Source organism: Anomaloglossus baeobatrachus, chromosome 4 (genome assembly GCF_048569485.1).
Source record: "Anomaloglossus baeobatrachus isolate aAnoBae1 chromosome 4, aAnoBae1.hap1, whole genome shotgun sequence".
NCBI lineage: Eukaryota > Metazoa > Chordata > Amphibia > Anura > Aromobatidae > Anomaloglossus > Anomaloglossus baeobatrachus.
Window position 1 is genome coordinate 645,220,845 of NC_134356.1, and position 16,247 is coordinate 645,237,091.

General features: G+C 45.7%; 38 non-coding genes across 38 annotated transcripts; all 38 read right to left on the reverse strand.

Moving 5' to 3' along the window:
- Nucleotides 1–281: 281 nt before the first annotated feature.
- Nucleotides 282–422, reverse strand: LOC142304564 (U4 spliceosomal RNA). Its single transcript, XR_012753221.1, has one exon. It is a non-coding gene; the product is annotated as a U4 spliceosomal RNA (small nuclear RNA).
- Nucleotides 423–706: 284 nt separating this feature from the next.
- Nucleotides 707–847, reverse strand: LOC142304521 (U4 spliceosomal RNA). The gene has a single exon (XR_012753179.1). It is a non-coding gene; the product is annotated as a U4 spliceosomal RNA (small nuclear RNA).
- Nucleotides 848–1,131: 284 nt separating this feature from the next.
- Nucleotides 1,132–1,272, reverse strand: LOC142305150 (U4 spliceosomal RNA). Its single transcript, XR_012753781.1, has one exon. It is a non-coding gene; the product is annotated as a U4 spliceosomal RNA (small nuclear RNA).
- A 284-nt stretch (nucleotides 1,273–1,556) lies between these two features.
- LOC142305151 (U4 spliceosomal RNA) lies at nucleotides 1,557–1,697 on the reverse strand. Its single transcript, XR_012753782.1, has one exon. It is a non-coding gene; the product is annotated as a U4 spliceosomal RNA (small nuclear RNA).
- A 284-nt stretch (nucleotides 1,698–1,981) lies between these two features.
- On the reverse strand, nucleotides 1,982–2,122 carry LOC142305152 (U4 spliceosomal RNA). Its single transcript, XR_012753783.1, has one exon. It is a non-coding gene; the product is annotated as a U4 spliceosomal RNA (small nuclear RNA).
- A 284-nt stretch (nucleotides 2,123–2,406) lies between these two features.
- LOC142304600 (U4 spliceosomal RNA) lies at nucleotides 2,407–2,547 on the reverse strand. Its single transcript, XR_012753255.1, has one exon. It is a non-coding gene; the product is annotated as a U4 spliceosomal RNA (small nuclear RNA).
- A 284-nt stretch (nucleotides 2,548–2,831) lies between these two features.
- LOC142305153 (U4 spliceosomal RNA) lies at nucleotides 2,832–2,972 on the reverse strand. Its single transcript, XR_012753784.1, has one exon. It is a non-coding gene; the product is annotated as a U4 spliceosomal RNA (small nuclear RNA).
- Nucleotides 2,973–3,256: 284 nt separating this feature from the next.
- Nucleotides 3,257–3,397, reverse strand: LOC142305239 (U4 spliceosomal RNA). The gene has a single exon (XR_012753864.1). It is a non-coding gene; the product is annotated as a U4 spliceosomal RNA (small nuclear RNA).
- Nucleotides 3,398–3,681: 284 nt separating this feature from the next.
- On the reverse strand, nucleotides 3,682–3,822 carry LOC142305328 (U4 spliceosomal RNA). Its single transcript, XR_012753950.1, has one exon. It is a non-coding gene; the product is annotated as a U4 spliceosomal RNA (small nuclear RNA).
- A 284-nt stretch (nucleotides 3,823–4,106) lies between these two features.
- On the reverse strand, nucleotides 4,107–4,247 carry LOC142305154 (U4 spliceosomal RNA). Its single transcript, XR_012753785.1, has one exon. It is a non-coding gene; the product is annotated as a U4 spliceosomal RNA (small nuclear RNA).
- A 284-nt stretch (nucleotides 4,248–4,531) lies between these two features.
- LOC142305155 (U4 spliceosomal RNA) lies at nucleotides 4,532–4,672 on the reverse strand. The gene has a single exon (XR_012753786.1). It is a non-coding gene; the product is annotated as a U4 spliceosomal RNA (small nuclear RNA).
- A 284-nt stretch (nucleotides 4,673–4,956) lies between these two features.
- On the reverse strand, nucleotides 4,957–5,097 carry LOC142305338 (U4 spliceosomal RNA). Its single transcript, XR_012753960.1, has one exon. It is a non-coding gene; the product is annotated as a U4 spliceosomal RNA (small nuclear RNA).
- A 284-nt stretch (nucleotides 5,098–5,381) lies between these two features.
- Nucleotides 5,382–5,522, reverse strand: LOC142305156 (U4 spliceosomal RNA). The gene has a single exon (XR_012753787.1). It is a non-coding gene; the product is annotated as a U4 spliceosomal RNA (small nuclear RNA).
- A 284-nt stretch (nucleotides 5,523–5,806) lies between these two features.
- Nucleotides 5,807–5,947, reverse strand: LOC142305158 (U4 spliceosomal RNA). Its single transcript, XR_012753788.1, has one exon. It is a non-coding gene; the product is annotated as a U4 spliceosomal RNA (small nuclear RNA).
- Nucleotides 5,948–6,231: 284 nt separating this feature from the next.
- Nucleotides 6,232–6,372, reverse strand: LOC142305296 (U4 spliceosomal RNA). The gene has a single exon (XR_012753919.1). It is a non-coding gene; the product is annotated as a U4 spliceosomal RNA (small nuclear RNA).
- Nucleotides 6,373–6,656: 284 nt separating this feature from the next.
- On the reverse strand, nucleotides 6,657–6,797 carry LOC142305252 (U4 spliceosomal RNA). Its single transcript, XR_012753877.1, has one exon. It is a non-coding gene; the product is annotated as a U4 spliceosomal RNA (small nuclear RNA).
- A 284-nt stretch (nucleotides 6,798–7,081) lies between these two features.
- LOC142304794 (U4 spliceosomal RNA) lies at nucleotides 7,082–7,222 on the reverse strand. The gene has a single exon (XR_012753442.1). It is a non-coding gene; the product is annotated as a U4 spliceosomal RNA (small nuclear RNA).
- A 284-nt stretch (nucleotides 7,223–7,506) lies between these two features.
- Nucleotides 7,507–7,647, reverse strand: LOC142304759 (U4 spliceosomal RNA). Its single transcript, XR_012753408.1, has one exon. It is a non-coding gene; the product is annotated as a U4 spliceosomal RNA (small nuclear RNA).
- Nucleotides 7,648–7,931: 284 nt separating this feature from the next.
- LOC142304466 (U4 spliceosomal RNA) lies at nucleotides 7,932–8,072 on the reverse strand. Its single transcript, XR_012753126.1, has one exon. It is a non-coding gene; the product is annotated as a U4 spliceosomal RNA (small nuclear RNA).
- Nucleotides 8,073–8,356: 284 nt separating this feature from the next.
- LOC142305159 (U4 spliceosomal RNA) lies at nucleotides 8,357–8,497 on the reverse strand. Its single transcript, XR_012753789.1, has one exon. It is a non-coding gene; the product is annotated as a U4 spliceosomal RNA (small nuclear RNA).
- Nucleotides 8,498–8,781: 284 nt separating this feature from the next.
- LOC142304520 (U4 spliceosomal RNA) lies at nucleotides 8,782–8,922 on the reverse strand. The gene has a single exon (XR_012753178.1). It is a non-coding gene; the product is annotated as a U4 spliceosomal RNA (small nuclear RNA).
- A 284-nt stretch (nucleotides 8,923–9,206) lies between these two features.
- Nucleotides 9,207–9,347, reverse strand: LOC142305330 (U4 spliceosomal RNA). Its single transcript, XR_012753952.1, has one exon. It is a non-coding gene; the product is annotated as a U4 spliceosomal RNA (small nuclear RNA).
- Nucleotides 9,348–9,631: 284 nt separating this feature from the next.
- Nucleotides 9,632–9,772, reverse strand: LOC142305160 (U4 spliceosomal RNA). Its single transcript, XR_012753790.1, has one exon. It is a non-coding gene; the product is annotated as a U4 spliceosomal RNA (small nuclear RNA).
- Nucleotides 9,773–10,056: 284 nt separating this feature from the next.
- Nucleotides 10,057–10,197, reverse strand: LOC142304706 (U4 spliceosomal RNA). Its single transcript, XR_012753358.1, has one exon. It is a non-coding gene; the product is annotated as a U4 spliceosomal RNA (small nuclear RNA).
- Nucleotides 10,198–10,481: 284 nt separating this feature from the next.
- LOC142305253 (U4 spliceosomal RNA) lies at nucleotides 10,482–10,622 on the reverse strand. The gene has a single exon (XR_012753878.1). It is a non-coding gene; the product is annotated as a U4 spliceosomal RNA (small nuclear RNA).
- Nucleotides 10,623–10,906: 284 nt separating this feature from the next.
- LOC142304796 (U4 spliceosomal RNA) lies at nucleotides 10,907–11,047 on the reverse strand. Its single transcript, XR_012753444.1, has one exon. It is a non-coding gene; the product is annotated as a U4 spliceosomal RNA (small nuclear RNA).
- A 284-nt stretch (nucleotides 11,048–11,331) lies between these two features.
- Nucleotides 11,332–11,472, reverse strand: LOC142304531 (U4 spliceosomal RNA). Its single transcript, XR_012753189.1, has one exon. It is a non-coding gene; the product is annotated as a U4 spliceosomal RNA (small nuclear RNA).
- A 284-nt stretch (nucleotides 11,473–11,756) lies between these two features.
- Nucleotides 11,757–11,897, reverse strand: LOC142305331 (U4 spliceosomal RNA). The gene has a single exon (XR_012753953.1). It is a non-coding gene; the product is annotated as a U4 spliceosomal RNA (small nuclear RNA).
- Nucleotides 11,898–12,181: 284 nt separating this feature from the next.
- Nucleotides 12,182–12,322, reverse strand: LOC142305161 (U4 spliceosomal RNA). The gene has a single exon (XR_012753791.1). It is a non-coding gene; the product is annotated as a U4 spliceosomal RNA (small nuclear RNA).
- Nucleotides 12,323–12,606: 284 nt separating this feature from the next.
- Nucleotides 12,607–12,747, reverse strand: LOC142305162 (U4 spliceosomal RNA). Its single transcript, XR_012753792.1, has one exon. It is a non-coding gene; the product is annotated as a U4 spliceosomal RNA (small nuclear RNA).
- Nucleotides 12,748–13,031: 284 nt separating this feature from the next.
- LOC142305297 (U4 spliceosomal RNA) lies at nucleotides 13,032–13,172 on the reverse strand. Its single transcript, XR_012753920.1, has one exon. It is a non-coding gene; the product is annotated as a U4 spliceosomal RNA (small nuclear RNA).
- A 284-nt stretch (nucleotides 13,173–13,456) lies between these two features.
- Nucleotides 13,457–13,597, reverse strand: LOC142305254 (U4 spliceosomal RNA). The gene has a single exon (XR_012753879.1). It is a non-coding gene; the product is annotated as a U4 spliceosomal RNA (small nuclear RNA).
- Nucleotides 13,598–13,881: 284 nt separating this feature from the next.
- LOC142304797 (U4 spliceosomal RNA) lies at nucleotides 13,882–14,022 on the reverse strand. The gene has a single exon (XR_012753445.1). It is a non-coding gene; the product is annotated as a U4 spliceosomal RNA (small nuclear RNA).
- A 284-nt stretch (nucleotides 14,023–14,306) lies between these two features.
- Nucleotides 14,307–14,447, reverse strand: LOC142304786 (U4 spliceosomal RNA). The gene has a single exon (XR_012753434.1). It is a non-coding gene; the product is annotated as a U4 spliceosomal RNA (small nuclear RNA).
- A 284-nt stretch (nucleotides 14,448–14,731) lies between these two features.
- On the reverse strand, nucleotides 14,732–14,872 carry LOC142304787 (U4 spliceosomal RNA). The gene has a single exon (XR_012753435.1). It is a non-coding gene; the product is annotated as a U4 spliceosomal RNA (small nuclear RNA).
- Nucleotides 14,873–15,156: 284 nt separating this feature from the next.
- LOC142304467 (U4 spliceosomal RNA) lies at nucleotides 15,157–15,297 on the reverse strand. Its single transcript, XR_012753127.1, has one exon. It is a non-coding gene; the product is annotated as a U4 spliceosomal RNA (small nuclear RNA).
- A 284-nt stretch (nucleotides 15,298–15,581) lies between these two features.
- Nucleotides 15,582–15,722, reverse strand: LOC142305240 (U4 spliceosomal RNA). Its single transcript, XR_012753865.1, has one exon. It is a non-coding gene; the product is annotated as a U4 spliceosomal RNA (small nuclear RNA).
- A 284-nt stretch (nucleotides 15,723–16,006) lies between these two features.
- LOC142304700 (U4 spliceosomal RNA) lies at nucleotides 16,007–16,147 on the reverse strand. Its single transcript, XR_012753352.1, has one exon. It is a non-coding gene; the product is annotated as a U4 spliceosomal RNA (small nuclear RNA).
- Nucleotides 16,148–16,247: the final 100 nt, after the last annotated feature.

A 16,247-nucleotide genomic window follows, 5' to 3' on the forward strand; every position in this document is an offset into this window, starting at 1 on the left:
GGAGTTCAGGTCACCAAGAAATCCCCGCTTTCCAGGAAGAGCTCGTTTATGCTATGGAGAGTTCCAAATGCCCACTTCCTTTCTTCCGCCGCTGCAAGGGTCCCTAGGAGAAGACAGTCGGAAGATTCCCGGAAGAGGTACTTTTCAAGGATTACCTGCAGGCCAACTCTCTCTCTTTCTGATCCAGGTGTAAACGACCATTAGACTGTTGAGGGAAGCAAGAGTTATTTTCCACCACTGGGAGGAGCTAATTTTCTGTCATTTGCATACCATGAATTAAGCCTCCTGAGAGACCAACAAAATTTGCCAATGCTGACTGTATTTCAAGTCATCATGGCGGGGTATTGGGAAAAGTTTTCAATTAGCAATAATCACGCCTCGGTTAAACCTCATGGGCTACGATACTGCCACTGCGCAAAGTTAAAGGAGTTCAGGTCACCAAGAAATCCCCGCTTTCCAGGAAGAGCTCGTTTATGTTATGGAGAGTTCCAAATGCCCACTTCCTTTCTTCCGCCGCTGCAAGGGTCCCTAGGAGAAGACAGTCGGAAGATTCCCAGAAGAGGTACTTTTCAAGGATTACCTGCAGGCCAACTCTCTCTCTTTCTGATCCAGGTGTAAACGACCATTAGACTGTTGAGGGAAGCAAGAGTTATTTTCCACCACTGGGAGGAGCTAATTTTCTGTCATTTGCATACCATGAATTAAGCCTCCTGAGAGACCAACAAAAATTGCCAATGCTGACTGTATTTCAAGTCATCATGGCGGGGTATTGGGAAAAGTTTTCAATTAGCAATAATCACGCCTCAGTTAAACCTCATGGGCTACGATACTGCCACTGCACAAAGTTAAAGGAGTTCAGGTCACCAAGAAATCCCCGCTTTCCAGGAAGAGCTCGTTTATGTTATGGAGAGTTCCAAATGCCCACTTCCTTTCTTCCGCCGCTGCAAGGGTCCCTAGGAGAAGACAGTCGGAAGATTCCCGGAAGAGGTACTTTTCAAGGATTACCTGCAGGCCAACTCTCTCTCTTTCTGATCCAGGTGTAAACGACCATTAGACTGTTGAGGGAAGCAAGAGTTATTTTCCACCACTGGGAGGAGCTAATTTTCTGTCATTTGCATACCATGAATTAAGCCTCCTGAGAGACCAACAAAAATTGCCAATGCTGACTGTATTTCAAGTCATCATGGCGGGGTATTGGGAAAAGTTTTCAATTAGCAATAATCACGCCTCGGTTAAACCTCATGGGCTACGATACTGCCACTGCGCAAAGTTAAAGGAGTTCAGGTCACCAAGAAATCCCCGCTTTCCAGGAAGAGCTCGTTTATGTTATGGAGAGTTCCAAATGCCCACTTCCTTTCTTCCACCACTGCAAGGGTCCCTAGGAGAAGACAGTCGGAAGATTCCCGGAAGAGGTAATTTTCAAGGATTACCTGCAGGCCAACTCTCTCTCTTTCTGATCCAAGTGTAAACGACCATTAGACTGTTGAGGGAAGCAAGAGTTATTTTCCACCACTGGGAGGAGCTAATTTTCTGTCATTTGCATACCATGAATTAAGCCTCCTGAGAGACCAACAAAAATTGCCAATGCTGACTGTATTTCAAGTCATCATGGCGGGGTATTGGGAAAAGTTTTCAATTAGCAATAATCACGCCTCGGTTAAACCTCATGGGCTACGATACTGCCACTGCGCAAAGTTAAAGGAGTTCAGGTCACCAAGAAATCCCCGCTTTCCAGGAAGAGCTCGTTTATGTTATGGAGAGTTCCAAATGCCCACTTCCTTTCTTCCGCCGCTGCAAGGGTCCCTAGGAGAAGACAGTCGGAAGATTCCCGGAAGAGGTAATTTTCAAGGATTACCTGCAGGCCAACTCTCTCTCTTTCTGATCCAGGTGTAAACGACCATTAGACTGTTGAGGGAAGCAAGAGTTATTTTCCACCACTGGCAGGAGCTAATTTTCTGTCATTTGCATACCATGAATTAAGCCTCCTGAGAGACCAACAAAAATTGCCAATGCTGACTGTATTTCAAGTCATCATGGCGGGGTATTGGGAAAAGTTTTCAATTAGCAATAATCACGCCTCGGTTAAACCTCATGGGCTACGATACTGCCACTGCGCAAAGTTAAAGGAGTTCAGGTCACCAAGAAATCCCCGCTTTCCAGGAAGAGCTCGTTTATGTTATGGAGAGTTCCAAATGCCCACTTCCTTTCTTCCGCCGCTGCAAGGGTCCCTAGGAGAAGACAGTCGGAAGATTCCCGGAAGAGGTACTTTTCAAGGATTACCTGCAGGCCAACTCTCTCTCTTTCTGATCCAGGTGTAAACGACCATTAGACTGTTGAGGGAAGCAAGAGTTATTTTCCACCACTGGGAGGAGCTAATTTTCTGTCATTTGCATACCATGAATTAAGCCTCCTGAGAGACCAACAAAAATTGCCAATGCTGACTGTATTTCAAGTCATCATGGCGGGGTATTGGGAAAAGTTTTCAATTAACAATAATCACGCCTCGGTTAAACCTCATGGGCTACGATACTGCCACTGCGCAAAGTTAAAGGAGTTCAGGTCACCAAGAAATCCCCGCTTTCCAGGAAGAGCTCGTTTATGTTATGGAGAGTTCCAAATGCCCACTTCCTTTCTTCCGCCGCTGCAAGGGTCCCTAGGAGAAGACAGTCGGAAGATTCCCGGAAGAGGTACTTTTCAAGGATTACCTGCAGGCCAACTCTCTCTCTTTCTGATCCAGGTGTAAACGACCATTAGACTGTTGAGGGAAGCAAGAGTTATTTTCCACCACTGGGAGGAGCTAATTTTCTGTCATTTGCATACCATGAATTAAGCCTCCTGAGAGACCAACAAAAATTGCCAATGCTGACTGTATTTCAAGTCATCATGGCGGGGTATTGGGAAAAGTTTTCAATTAGCAATAATCACGCCTCGGTTAAACCTCATGGGCTACGATACTGCCACTGCGCAAAGTTAAAGGAGTTCAAGTCACCAAGAAATCCCCGCTTTCCAGGAAGAGCTCGTTTATGTTATGGAGAGTTCCAAATGCCCACTTCCTTTCTTCCGCCGCTACAAGGGTCCCTAGGAGAAAACAGTCGGAAGATTCCCGGAAGAGGTACTTTTCAAGGATTACCTGCAGGCCAACTCTCTCTCTTTCTGATCCAGGTGTAAACGACCATTAGACTGTTGAGGGAAGCAAGAGTTATTTTCCACTACTGGGAGGAGCTAATTTTCTGTCATTTGCATACCATGAATTAAGCCTCCTGAGAGACCAACAAAAATTGCCAATGCTGACTGTATTTCAAGTCATCATGGCGGGCTATTGGGAAAAGTTTTCAATTAGCAATAATCACGCCTCGGTTAAACCTCATGGGCTACGATACTGCCACTGCGCAAAGTTAAAGGAGTTCAGGTCACCAAGAAATCCCCGCTTTCCAGGAAGAGCTCGTTTATGCTATGGAGAGTTCCAAATGCCCACTTCCTTTCTTCCGCCGCTGCAAGGGTCCCTAGAAGAAGACAGTCGGAAGATTCCCGGAAGAGGTACTTTTCAAGGATTACCTGCAGGCCAACTCTCTCTCTTTCTGATCCAGGTGTAAACGACCATTAGACTGTTGAGGGAAGCAAGAGTTATTTTCCACCACTGGGAGGAGCTAATTTTATGTCATTTGCTTACCATGAATTAAGCCTCCTGAGAGACCAACAAAAATTGCCAATGCAGACTGTATTTCAAGTCATCATGGCGGGGTATTGGGAAAAGTTTTCAATTAGCAATAATCACGCCTCGGTTAAACCTCATGGGCTACGATACTGCCACTGCGCAAAGTTAAAGGAGTTCAGGTCACCAAGAAATCCCCGCTTTCCAGGAAGAGCTCGTTTATGTTATGGAGAGTTCCAAATGCCCACTTCCTTTCTTCCGCCGCTGCAAGGGTCCCTAGGAGAAGACAGTCGGAAGATTCCCGGAAGAGGTACTTTTCAAGGATTACCTGCAGGCCAACTATCTCTCTTTCTGATCCAGGTGTAAACGACCATTAGACTGTTGAGGGAAGCAAGAGTTATTTTCCACCACTGGGAGGAGCTAATTTTCTGTCATTTGCATACCATGAATTAAGCCTCCTGAGAGACCAACAAAAATTGCCAATGCTGACTGTATTTCAAGTCATCATGGCGGGGTATTGGGAAAAGTTTTCAATTAGCAATAATCACGCCTCGGTTAAACCTCATGGGCTACGATACTGCCACTGCGCAAAGTTAAAGGAGTTCAGGTCACCAAGAAATCCCCGCTTTCCAGGAAGAGCTCGTTTATGTTATGGAGAGTTCCAAATGCCCACTTCCTTTCTTCCGCCGCTGCAAGGGTCCCTAGGAGAAGACAGTCGGAAGATTCCCGGAAGAGGTACTTTTCAAGGATTACCTGCAGGCCAACTCTCTCTCTTTCTGATCCAGGTGTAAACGACCATTAGACTGTTGAGGGAAGCAAGAGTTATTTTCCACCACTGGGAGGAGCTAATTTTCTGTCATTTGCATACCATGAATTAAGCCTCCTGAGAGACCAACAAAAATTGCCAATGCTGACTGTATTTCAAGTCATCATGGCGGGGTATTGGGAAAAGTTTTCAATTAGCAATAATCACGCCTCGGTTAAACCTCATGGGCTACGATACTGCCACTGCGCAAAGTTAAAGGAATTCAGGTCACCAAGAAATCCCCGCTTTCCAGGAAGAGCTCGTTTATGTTATGGAGAGTTCCAAATGCCCACTTCCTTTCTTCCGCCGCTGCAAGGGTCCCTAGGAGAAGACAGTCGGAAGATTCCCGGAAGAGGTACTTTTCAAGGATTACCTGCAGGCCAACTCTCTCTCTTTCTGATCCAGGTGTAAACGACCATTAGACTGTTGAGGGAAGCAAGAGTTATTTTCCACCACTGGGAGGAGCTAATTTTCTGTCATTTGCATACCATGAATTAAGCCTCCTGAGAGACCAACAAAAATTGCCAATGCTGACTGTATTTCAAGTCATCATGGCGTTGTATTGGGAAAAGTTTTCAATTAGCAATAATCACGCCTCGGTTAAACCTCATGGGCTACGATACTGCCACTGCACAAAGTTAAAGGAGTTCAGGTCACCAAGAAATCCCCGCATTCCAGGAAGAGCTCGTTTATGTTATGGAGAGTTCCAAATGCCCACTTCCTTTCTTCCGCCGCTGCAAGGGTCCCTAGGAGAAGACAGTCGGAAGATTCCCGGAAGAGGTACTTTTGAAGGATTACCTGCAGGCCAACTCTCTCTCTTTCTGATCCAGGTGTAAACGACCATTAGACTGTTGAGGGAAGCAAGAGTTATTTTCCACCACTGGGAGGAGCTAATTTTCTGTCATTTGCATACCATGAATTAAGCCTCCTGAGAGACCAACAAAAATTGCCAATGCTGACTGTATTTCAAGTCATCATGGCGGGGTATTGGGAAAAGTTTTCAATTAGCAATAATCACGCCTCGGTTAAACCTCATGGGCTACGATACTGCCACTGCGCAAAGTTAAAGGAGTTCAGGTCACCAAGAAATCCCCGCTTTCCAGGAAGAGCTCGTTTATGTTATGGAGAGTTCCAAATGCCCACTTCCTTTCTTCCGCCGCTGCAAGGGTCCCTAGGAGAAGACAGTCGGAAGATTCCCGGAAGAGGTAATTTTCAAGGATTACCTGCAGGCCAACTCTCTCTCTTTCTGATCCAGGTGTAAACGACCATTAGACTGTTGAGGGAAGCAAGAGTTATTTTCCACCACTGGGAGGAGCTAATTTTCTGTCATTTGCATACCATGAATTAAGCCTCCTGAGAGACCAACAAAAATTGCCAATGCTGACTGTATTTCAAGTCATCATGGCGGGGTATTGGGAAAAGTTTTCAATTAGCAATAATCACGCCTCGGTTAAACCTCATGGGCTACGATACTGCCACTGCGCAAAGTTAAAGGAGTTCAGGTCACCAAGAAATCCCCGCTTTCCAGGAAGAGCTCGTTTATGTTATGGAGAGTTCCAAATGCCCACTTCCTTTCTTCCGCCGCTGCAAGGGTCCCTAGGAGAAGACAGTTGGAAGATTCCCGGAAGAGGTACTTTTCAAGGATTACCTGCAGGCCAACTCTCTCTCTTTCTGATCCAGGTGTAAACGACCATTAGACTGTTGAGGGAAGCAAAAGTTATTTTCCACCACTGGGAGGAGCTAATTTTCTGTCATTTGCATACCATGAATTAAGCCTCCTGAGAGACCAACAAAAATTGCCAATGCTGACTGTATTTCAAGTCATCATGGCGGGGTATTGGGAAAAGTTTTCAATTAGCAATAATCACGCCTCGGTTAAACCTCATGGGCTACGATACTGCCATTGCGCAAAGTTAAAGGAGTTCAGGTCACCAAGAAATCCCCGCTTTCCAGGAAGAGCTCGTTTATGTTATGGAGAGTTCCAAATGCCCACTTCCTTTCTTCCGCCGCTGCAAGGGTCCCTAGGAGAAGACAGTCGGAAGATTCCCGGAAGAGGTACTTTTCAAGGATTACCTGCAGGCCAACTCTCTCTCTTTCTGATCCAGGTGTAAACGACCATTAGACTGTTGAGGGAAGCAAGAGTTATTTTCCACCACTGGGAGGAGCTAATTTTCTGTCATTTGCATACCATGAATTAAGCCTCCTGAGAGACCAACAAAAATTGCCAATGCTGACTGTATTTCAAGTCATCATGGCGGGGTATTGGAAAAAGTTTTCAATTAGCAATAATCACGCCTCGGTTAAACCTCATGGGCTACGATACTGCCACTGCGCAAAGTTAAAGGAGTTCAAGTCACCAAGAAATCCCCGCTTTCCAGGAAGAGCTCGTTTATGTTATGGAGAGTTCCAAATGCCCACTTCCTTTCTTCCGCCGCTACAAGGGTCCCTAGGAGAAGACAGTCGGAAGATTCCCGGAAGAGGTACTTTTCAAGGATTACCTGCAGGCCAACTCTCTCTCTTTCTGATCCAGGTGTAAACGACCATTAGACTGTTGAGGGAAGCAAGAGTTATTTTCCACTACTGGGAGGAGCTAATTTTCTATCATTTGCATACCATGAATTAAGCCTCCTGAGAGACCAACAAAAATATCCAATGCTGACTGTATTTCAAGTCATCATGGCGGGCTATTGGGAAAAGTTTTCAATTAGCAATAATCAAGCCTCGGTTAAACCTCATGGGCTACGATACTGCCACTGCGCAAAGTTAAAGGAGTTCAGGTCACCAAGAAATCCCCGCTTTCCAGGAAGAGCTCGTTTATGTTATGGAGAGTTCCAAATGCCCACTTCCTTTCTTCCGCCGCTGCAAGGGTCCCTAGAAGAAGACAGTCGGAAGATTCCCGGAAGAGGTACTTTTCAAGGATTACCTGCAGACCAACTCTCTCTCTTTCTGATCCAGGTGTAAACGACCATTAGACTGTTGAGGGAAGCAAGAGTTATTTTCCACCACTGGGAGGAGCTAATTTTATGTCATTTGCATACCATGAATTCAGCCTCCTGAGAGACCAACAAAAATTGCCAATGCTGACTGTATTTCAAGTCATCATGGCGGGGTATTGGGAAAAGTTTTCAATTAGCAATACTCACGCCTCGGTTAAACCTCATGGGCTACGGTACTGCCACTGCGCAAAGTTAAAGGAGTTCAGGTCACCAAGAAATCCCCGCTTTCCAGGAAGAGCTCGTTTATGTTATGGAGAGTTCCAAATGCCCACTTCCTTTCTTCCGCCGCTGCAAGGGTCCCTAGGAAAAGACAGTCGGAAGATTCCCGGAAGAGGTACTTTTCAAGGATTACCTGCAGGCCAACTCTCTCTCTTTCTGATCCAGGTGTAAACGACCATTAGACTGTTGAGGGAAGCAAGAGTTATTTTCCACCACTGGGAGGAGCTAATTTTCTGTCATTTGCATACCATGAATTAAGCCTCCTGAGAGACCAACAAAAATTGCCAATGCTGACTGTATTTCAAGTCATCATGGCGGGGTATTGGGAAAAGTTTTCAATTAGCAATAATCACGCCTCGGTTAAACCTCATGGGCTACAATACTGCCACTGCGCAAAGTTAAAGGAGTTCAGGTCACCAAGAAATCCCCGCTTTCCAGGAAGAGCTCGTTTATGTTATGGAGAGTTCCAAATGCCCACTTCCTTTTTTCCGCCGCTGCAAGGGTCCCTAGGAGAAGACAGTCGGAAGATTCCCGGAAGAGGTACTTTTGAAGGATTACCTACAGGCCAACTCTCTCTCTTTCTGATCCAGGTGTAAACGACCATTAGACTGTTGAGGGAAGCAAGAGTTATTTTCCACCACTGGGAGGAGCAAATTTTCTGTCATTTGCATACCATGAATTAAGCCTCCTGAGAGACCAACAAAAATTGCCAATGCTGACTGTATTTCAAGTCATCATGGCGGGGTATTGGGAAAAGTTTTCAATTAGCAATAATCACGCCTCGGTTAAACCTCATGGGCTACGATACTGCCACTGCGCAAAGTTAAAGGAGTTCAGGTCACCAAGAAATCCCCGCTTTCCAGGAAGAGCTCGTTTATGTTATGGAGAGTTCCAAATGCCCACTTCCTTTCTTCCGCCGCTACAAGGGTCCCTAGGAGAAGACAGTCGGAAGATTCCCGGAAGAGGTACTTTTCAAGGATTACCTGCAGGCCAACTCTCTCTCTTTCTGATCCAGGTGTAAACGACCATTAGACTGTTGAGGGAAGCAAGAGTTATTTTCCACTACTGGGAGGAGCTAATTTTCTGTCATTTGCATACCATGAATTAAGCCTCCTGAGAGACCAACAAAAATTGCCAATGCTGACTGTATTTCAAGTCATCATGGCGGGCTATTGGGAAAAGTTTTCAACTAGCAATAATCACGCCTCGGTTAAACCTCATGGGCTACGATACTGCCACTGCGCAAAGTTAAAGGAGTTCAGGTCACCAAGAAATCCCCGCTTTCCAGGAAGAGCTCGTTTATGTTATGGAGAGTTCCAAATGCCCACTTCCTTTCTTCCGCCGCTGCAAGGGTCCCTAGAAGAAAACAGTCGGAAGATTCCCGGAAGAGGTACTTTTCAAGGATTACCTGCAGGCCAACTCTCTCTCTTTCTGATCCAGGTGTAAACGACCATTAGACTGTTGAGGGAAGCAAGAGTTATTTTCCACCACTGGGAGGAGCTAATTTTATGTCATTTGCATACCATGAATTAAGCCTCCTGAGAGACCAACAAAAATTGCCAATGCAGACTGTATTTCAAGTCATCATGGCGGGGTATTGGGAAAAGTTTTCAATTAGCAATAATCACGCCTCGGTTAAACCTCATGGGCTACGATACTGCCACTGCGCAAAGTTAAAGGAGTTCAGGTCACCAAGAAATCCCCGCTTTCCAGGAAGAGCTCGTTTATGTTATGGAGAGTTCCAAATGCCCACTTCCTTTCTTCCGCCGCTGCAAGGGTCCCTAGGAGAAGACAGTCGGAAGATTCCCGGAAGAGGTACTTTTCAAGGATTACCTTCCGGCCAACTCTCTCTCTTTCTGATCCAGGTGTAAACGACCATTAGACTGTTGAGGGAAGCAAGAGTTATTTTCCACCACTGGGAGGAGCTAATTTTCTGTCATTTGCATACCATGAATTAAGCCTCCTGAGAGACCAACAAAAATTGCCAATGCTGACTGTATTTCAAGTCATCATGGCGGGGTATTGGGAAAAGTTTTCAATTAGCAATAATCACGCCTCGGTTAAACCTCATGGGCTACGATACTGCCACTGCGCAAAGTTAAAGGAGTTCAGGTCACCAAGAAATCCCCGCTTTCCAGGAAGAGCTCGTTTATGTTATGGAGAGTTCCAAATGCCCACTTCCTTTCTTCCGCCGCTGCAAGGGTCCCTAGGAGAAGACAGTCGGAAGATTCCCGGAAGAGGTACTTTTCAAGGATTACCTGCAGGCCAACTCTCTCTCTTTCTGATCCAGGTGTAAACGACCATTAGACTGTTGAGGGAAGCAAGAGTTATTTTCCACCACTGGGAGGAGCTAATTTTCTGTCATTTGCATACCATGAATTAAGCCTCCTGAGAGACCAACAAAAATTGCCAATGCTGAATGTATTTCAAGTCATCATGGCGGGGTATTGGGAAAAGTTTTCAATTAGCAATAATCACGCCTCGGTTAAACCTCATGGGCTACGATACTGCCATTGCGCAAAGTTAAAGGAGTTCAGGTCACCAAGAAATCCCCGCTTTCCAGGAAGAGCTCGTTTATGTTATGGAGAGTTCCAAATGCCCACTTCCTTTCTTCCGCCGCTGCAAGGGTCCCTAGGAGAAGACAGTCGGAAGATTCCCGGAAGAGGTACTTTTCAAGGATTACCTGCAGGCCAACTCTCTCTCTTTCTGATCCAGGTGTAAACGACCATTAGACTGTTGAGGGAAGCAAGAGTTATTTTCCACCACTGGGAGGAGCTAATTTTCTGTCATTTGCATACCATGAATTAAGCCTCCTGAGAGACCAACAAAAATTGCCAATGCTGACTGTATTTCAAGTCATCATGGCGGGGTATTGGAAAAAGTTTTCAATTAGCAATAATCACGCCTCGGTTAAACCTCATGGGCTACGATACTGCCACTGCGCAAAGTTAAAGGAGTTCAAGTCACCAAGAAATCCCCGCTTTCCAGGAAGAGCTCGTTTATGTTATGGAGAGTTCCAAATGCCCACTTCCTTTCTTCCGCCGCTACAAGGGTCCCTAGGAGAAGACAGTCGGAAGATTCCCGGAAGAGGTACTTTTCAAGGATTACCTGCAGGCCAACTCTCTCTCTTTCTGATCCAGGTGTAAACTACCATTAGACTGTTGAGGGAAGCAAGAGTTATTTTCCACTACTGGGAGGAGCTAATTTTCTATCATTTGCATACCATGAATTAAGCCTCCTGAGAGACCAACAAAAATATCCAATGCTGACTGTATTTCAAGTCATCATGGCGGGCTATTGGGAAAAGTTTTCAATTAGCAATAATCAAGCCTCGGTTAAACCTCATGGGCTACGATACTGCCACTGCGCAAAGTTAAAGGAGTTCAGGTCACCAAGAAATCCCCGCTTTCCAGGAAGAGCTCGTTTATGTTATGGAGAGTTCCAAATGCCCACTTCCTTTCTTCCGCCGCTGCAAGGGTCCCTAGAAGAAAACAGTCGGAAGATTCCCGGAAGAGGTACTTTTCAAGGATTACCTGCAGGCCAACTCTCTCTCTTTCTGATCCAGGTGTAAACGACCATTAGACTGTTGAGGGAAGCAAGAGTTATTTTCCACTACTGGGAGGAGCTAATTTTCTGTCATTTGCATACCATGAATTAAGCCTCCTGAGAGACCAACAAAAATTGCCAATGCTGACTGTATTTCAAGTCATCATGGCGGGCTATTGGGAAAAGTTTTCAACTAGCAATAATCACGCCTCGGTTAAACCTCATGGGCTACGATACTGCCACTGCGCAAAGTTAAAGGAGTTCAGGTCACCAAGAAATCCCCGCTTTCCAGGAAGAGCTCGTTTATGTTATGGAGAGTTCCAAATGCCCACTTCCTTTCTTCCGCCGCTGCAAGGGTCCCTAGAAGAAAACAGTCGGAAGATTCCCGGAAGAGGTACTTTTCAAGGATTACCTGCAGGCCAACTCTCTCTCTTTCTGATCCAGGTGTAAACGACCATTAGACTGTTGAGGGAAGCAAGAGTTATTTTCCACCACTGGGAGGAGCTAATTTTATGTCATTTGCATACCATGAATTAAGCCTCCTGAGAGACCAACAAAAATTGCCAATGCAGACTGTATTTCAAGTCATCATGGCGGGGTATTGGGAAAAGTTTTCAATTAGCAATAATCACGCCTCGGTTAAACCTCATGGGCTACGATACTGCCACTGCGCAAAGTTAAAGGAGTTCAGGTCACCAAGAAATCCCCGCTTTCCAGGAAGAGCTCGTTTATGTTATGGAGAGTTCCAAATGCCCACTTCCTTTCTTCCGCCGCTGCAAGGGTCCCTAGGAGAAGACAGTCGGAAGATTCCCGGAAGAGGTACTTTTCAAGGATTACCTTCCGGCCAACTCTCTCTCTTTCTGATCCAGGTGTAAACGACCATTAGACTGTTGAGGGAAGCAAGAGTTATTTTCCACCACTGGGAGGAGCTAATTTTCTGTCATTTGCATACCATGAATTAAGCCTCCTGAGAGACCAACAAAAATTGCCAATGCTGACTGTATTTCAAGTCATCATGGCGGGGTATTGGGAAAAGTTTTCAATTAGCAATAATCACGCCTCGGTTAAACCTCATGGGCTACGATACTGCCACTGCGCAAAGTTAAAGGAGTTCAGGTCACCAAGAAATCCCCGCTTTCCAGGAAGAGCTCGTTTATGTTATGGAGAGTTCCAAATGCCCACTTCCTTTCTTCCGCCGCTGCAAGGGTCCCTAGGAGAAGACAGTCGGAAGATTCCCGGAAGAGGTACTTTTCAAGGATTACCTGCAGGCCAACTCTCTCTCTTTCTGATCCAGGTGTAAACGACCATTAGACTGTTGAGGGAAGCAAGAGTTATTTTCCACCACTGGGAGGAGCTAATTTTATGTCATTTGCATACCATGAATTAAGCCTCCTGAGAGACCAACAAAAATTGCCAATGCTGACTGTATTTCAAGTCATCATGGCGGGGTATTGGGAAAAGTTTTCAATTAGCAATAATCACGCCTCGGTTAAACCTCATGGGCTACGATACTGCCACTGCGCAAAGTTAAAGGAGTTCAGGTCACCAAGAAATCCCCGCTTTCCAGGAAGAGCTCGTTTATGTTATGGAGAGTTCCAAATGCCCACTTCCTTTCTTCCGCCGCTGCAAGGGTCCCTAGGAGAAGACAGTCGGAAGATTCCCGGAAGAGGTACTTTTCAAGGATTACCTGCAGGCCAACTCTCTCTCTTTCTGATCCAGGTGTAAACGACCATTAGACTGTTGAGGGAAGCAAGAGTTATTTTCCACCACTGGGAGGAGCTAATTTTCTGTCATTTGCATACCATGAATTAAGCCTCCTGAGAGACCAACAAAAATTGCCAATGCTGACTGTATTTCAAGTCATCATGGCGGGGTATTGGGAAAAGTTTTCAATTAGCAATAATCACGCCTCGGTTAAACCTCATGGGCTACGATACTGCCATTGCGCAAAGTTAAAGGAGTTCAGGTCACCAAGAAATCCCCGCTTTCCAGGAAGAGCTCGTTTATGTTATGGAGAGTTCCAAATGCCCACTTCCTTTCTTCCGCCGCTGCAAGGGTCCCTAGGAGAAGACAGTCGGAAGATTCCCGGAAGAGGTACTTTTCAAGGATTACCTGCAGGCCAACTCTCTCTCTTTCTGATCCAGGTGTAAACGACCATTAGACTGTTGAGGGAAGCAAGAGTTATTTTCCACCACTGGGAGGAGCTAATTTTCTGTCATTTGCATACCATGAATTAAGCCTCCTGAGAGACCAACAAAAATTGCCAATGCTGACTGTATTTCAAGTCATCATGGCGGGGTATTGGAAAAAGTTTTCAATTAGCAATAATCACGCCTCGGTTAAACCTCATGGGCTACGATACTGCCACTGCGCAAAGTTAAAGGAGTTCAAGTCACCAAGAAATCCCCGCTTTCCAGGAAGAGCTCGTTTATGTTATGGAGAGTTCCAAATGCCCACTTCCTTTCTTCCGCCGCTACAAGGGTCCCTAGGAGAAGACAGTCGGAAGATTCCCGGAAGAGGTACTTTTCAAGGATTACCTGCAGGCCAACTCTCTCTCTTTCTGATCCAGGTGTAAACTACCATTAGACTGTTGAGGGAAGCAAGAGTTATTTTCCACTACTGGGAGGAGCTAATTTTCTATCATTTGCATACCATGAATTAAGCCTCCTGAGAGACCAACAAAAATATCCAATGCTGACTGTATTTCAAGTCATCATGGCGGGCTATTGGGAAAAGTTTTCAATTAGCAATAATCAAGCCTCGGTTAAACCTCATGGGCTACGATACTGCCACTGCGCAAAGTTAAAGGAGTTCAGGTCACCAAGAAATCCCCGCTTTCCAGGAAGAGCTCGTTTATGTTATGGAGAGTTCCAAATGCCCACTTCCTTTCTTCCGCCGCTGCAAGGGTCCCTAGAAGAAGACAGTCGGAAGATTCCCGGAAGAGGTACTTTTCAAGGATTACCTGCAGGCCAACTCTCTCTCTTTCTGATCCAGGTGTAAACGACCATTAGACTGTTGAGGGAAGCAAGAGTTATTTTCCACCACTGGGAGGAGCTAATTTTATGTCATTTGCATACCATGAATTCAGCCTCCTGAGAGACCAACAAAAATTGCCAATGCTGGCTGTATTTCATGTCATCATGGCGGGGTATTGGGAAAAGTTTTCAATTAGCAATACTCACGCCTCGGTTAAACCTCATGGGCTACGATACTGCCACTGCGCAAAGTTAAAGGAGTTCAGGTCACCAAGAAATCCCCGCTTTCCAGGAAGAGCTCGTTTATGTTATGGAGAGTTCCAAATGCCCACTTCCTTTCTTCCGCCGCTGCAAGGGTCCCTAGAAGAAGACAGTCGGAAGATTCCCGGAAGAGGTACTTTTCAAGGATTACCTGCAGGCCAACTCTCTCTCTTTCTGATCCAGGTGTAAACGACCATTAGACTGTTGAGGGAAGCAAGAGTTATTTTCCACCACTGGGAGGAGCTAATTTTATGTCATTTGCATACCATGAATTCAGCCTCCTGAGAGACCAACAAAAATTGCCAATGCTGGCTGTATTTCATGTCATCATGGCGGGGTATTGGGAAAAGTTTTCAATTAGCAATACTCACGCCTCGGTTAAACCTCATGGGCTACGATACTGCCACTGCGCAAAGTTAAAGGAGTTCAGGTCACCAAGAAATCCCCGCTTTCCAGGAAGAGCTCGTTTATGTTATGGAGAGTTCCAAATGCCCACTTCCTTTCTTCCGCCGCTGCAAGGGTCCCTAGGAAAAGACAGTCGGAAGATTCCCGGAAGAGGTACTTTTCAAGGATTACCTGCAGGCCAACTCTCTCTCTTTCTGATCCAGGTGTAAACGACCATTAGACTGTTGAGGGAAGCAAGAGTTATTTTCCACCACTGGGAGGAGCTAATTTTCTGTCATTTGCATACCATGAATTAAGCCTCCTGAGAGACCAACAAAAATTGCCAATGCTGACTGTATTTCAAGTCATCATGGCGGGGTATTGGGAAAAGTTTTCAATTAGCAATAATCACGCCTCGGTTAAACCTCATGGGCTACAATACTGCCACTGCGCAAAGTTAAAGGAGTTCAGGTCACCAAGAAATCCCTGCTTTCCAGGAAGAGCTCGTTTATGTTATGGAGAGTTCCAAATGCCCACTTCCTTTCTTCCGCCGCTACAAGGGTCCCTAGGAGAAGACAGTCGGAAGATTCCCGGAAGAGGTACTTTTCAAGGATTACCTGCAGGCCAACTCTCTCTCTTTCTGATCCAGGTGTAAACGACCATTAGACTGTTGAGGGAAGCAAGAGTTATTTTCCACTACTGGGAGGAGCTAATTTTCTGTCATTTGCATACCATGAATTAAGCCTCCTGAGAGACCAACAAAAATTGCCAATGCTGACTGTATTTCAAGTCATCATGGCGGGCTATTGGGAAAAGTTTTCAATTAGCAATAATCACGCCTCGGTTAAACCTCATGGGCTACGATACTGCCACTGCGCAAAGTTAAAGGAGTTCAGGTCACCAAGAAATCCCCGCTTTCCAGGAAGAGCTCGTTTATGTTATGGAGAGTTCCAAATGCCCACTTCCTTTCTTCCGCCGCTGCAAGGGTCCCTAGAAGAAAACAGTCGGAAGATTCCCGGAAGAGGTACTTTTCAAGGATTACCTGCAGGCCAACTCTCTCTCTTTCTGATCCAGGTGTAAACGACCATTAGACTGTTGAGGGAAGCAAGAGTTATTTTCCACCACTGGGAGGAGCTAATTTTATGTCATTTGCATACCATGAATTAAGCCTCCTGAGAGACCAACAAAAATTGCCAATGCAGACTGTATTTCAAGTCATCATGGCGGGGTATTGGGAAAAGTTTTCAATTAGCAATAATCACGCCTCAGTTTAACCTCATGGGCTACGATACTGCCACTGCGCAAAGTTAAAGGAGTTCAGGTCACCAAGAAATCCCCGCTTTCCAGGAAGAGCTCGTTTATGTTATGGAGAGTTCCAAATGCCCACTTCCTTTCTTCCGCCGCTGCAA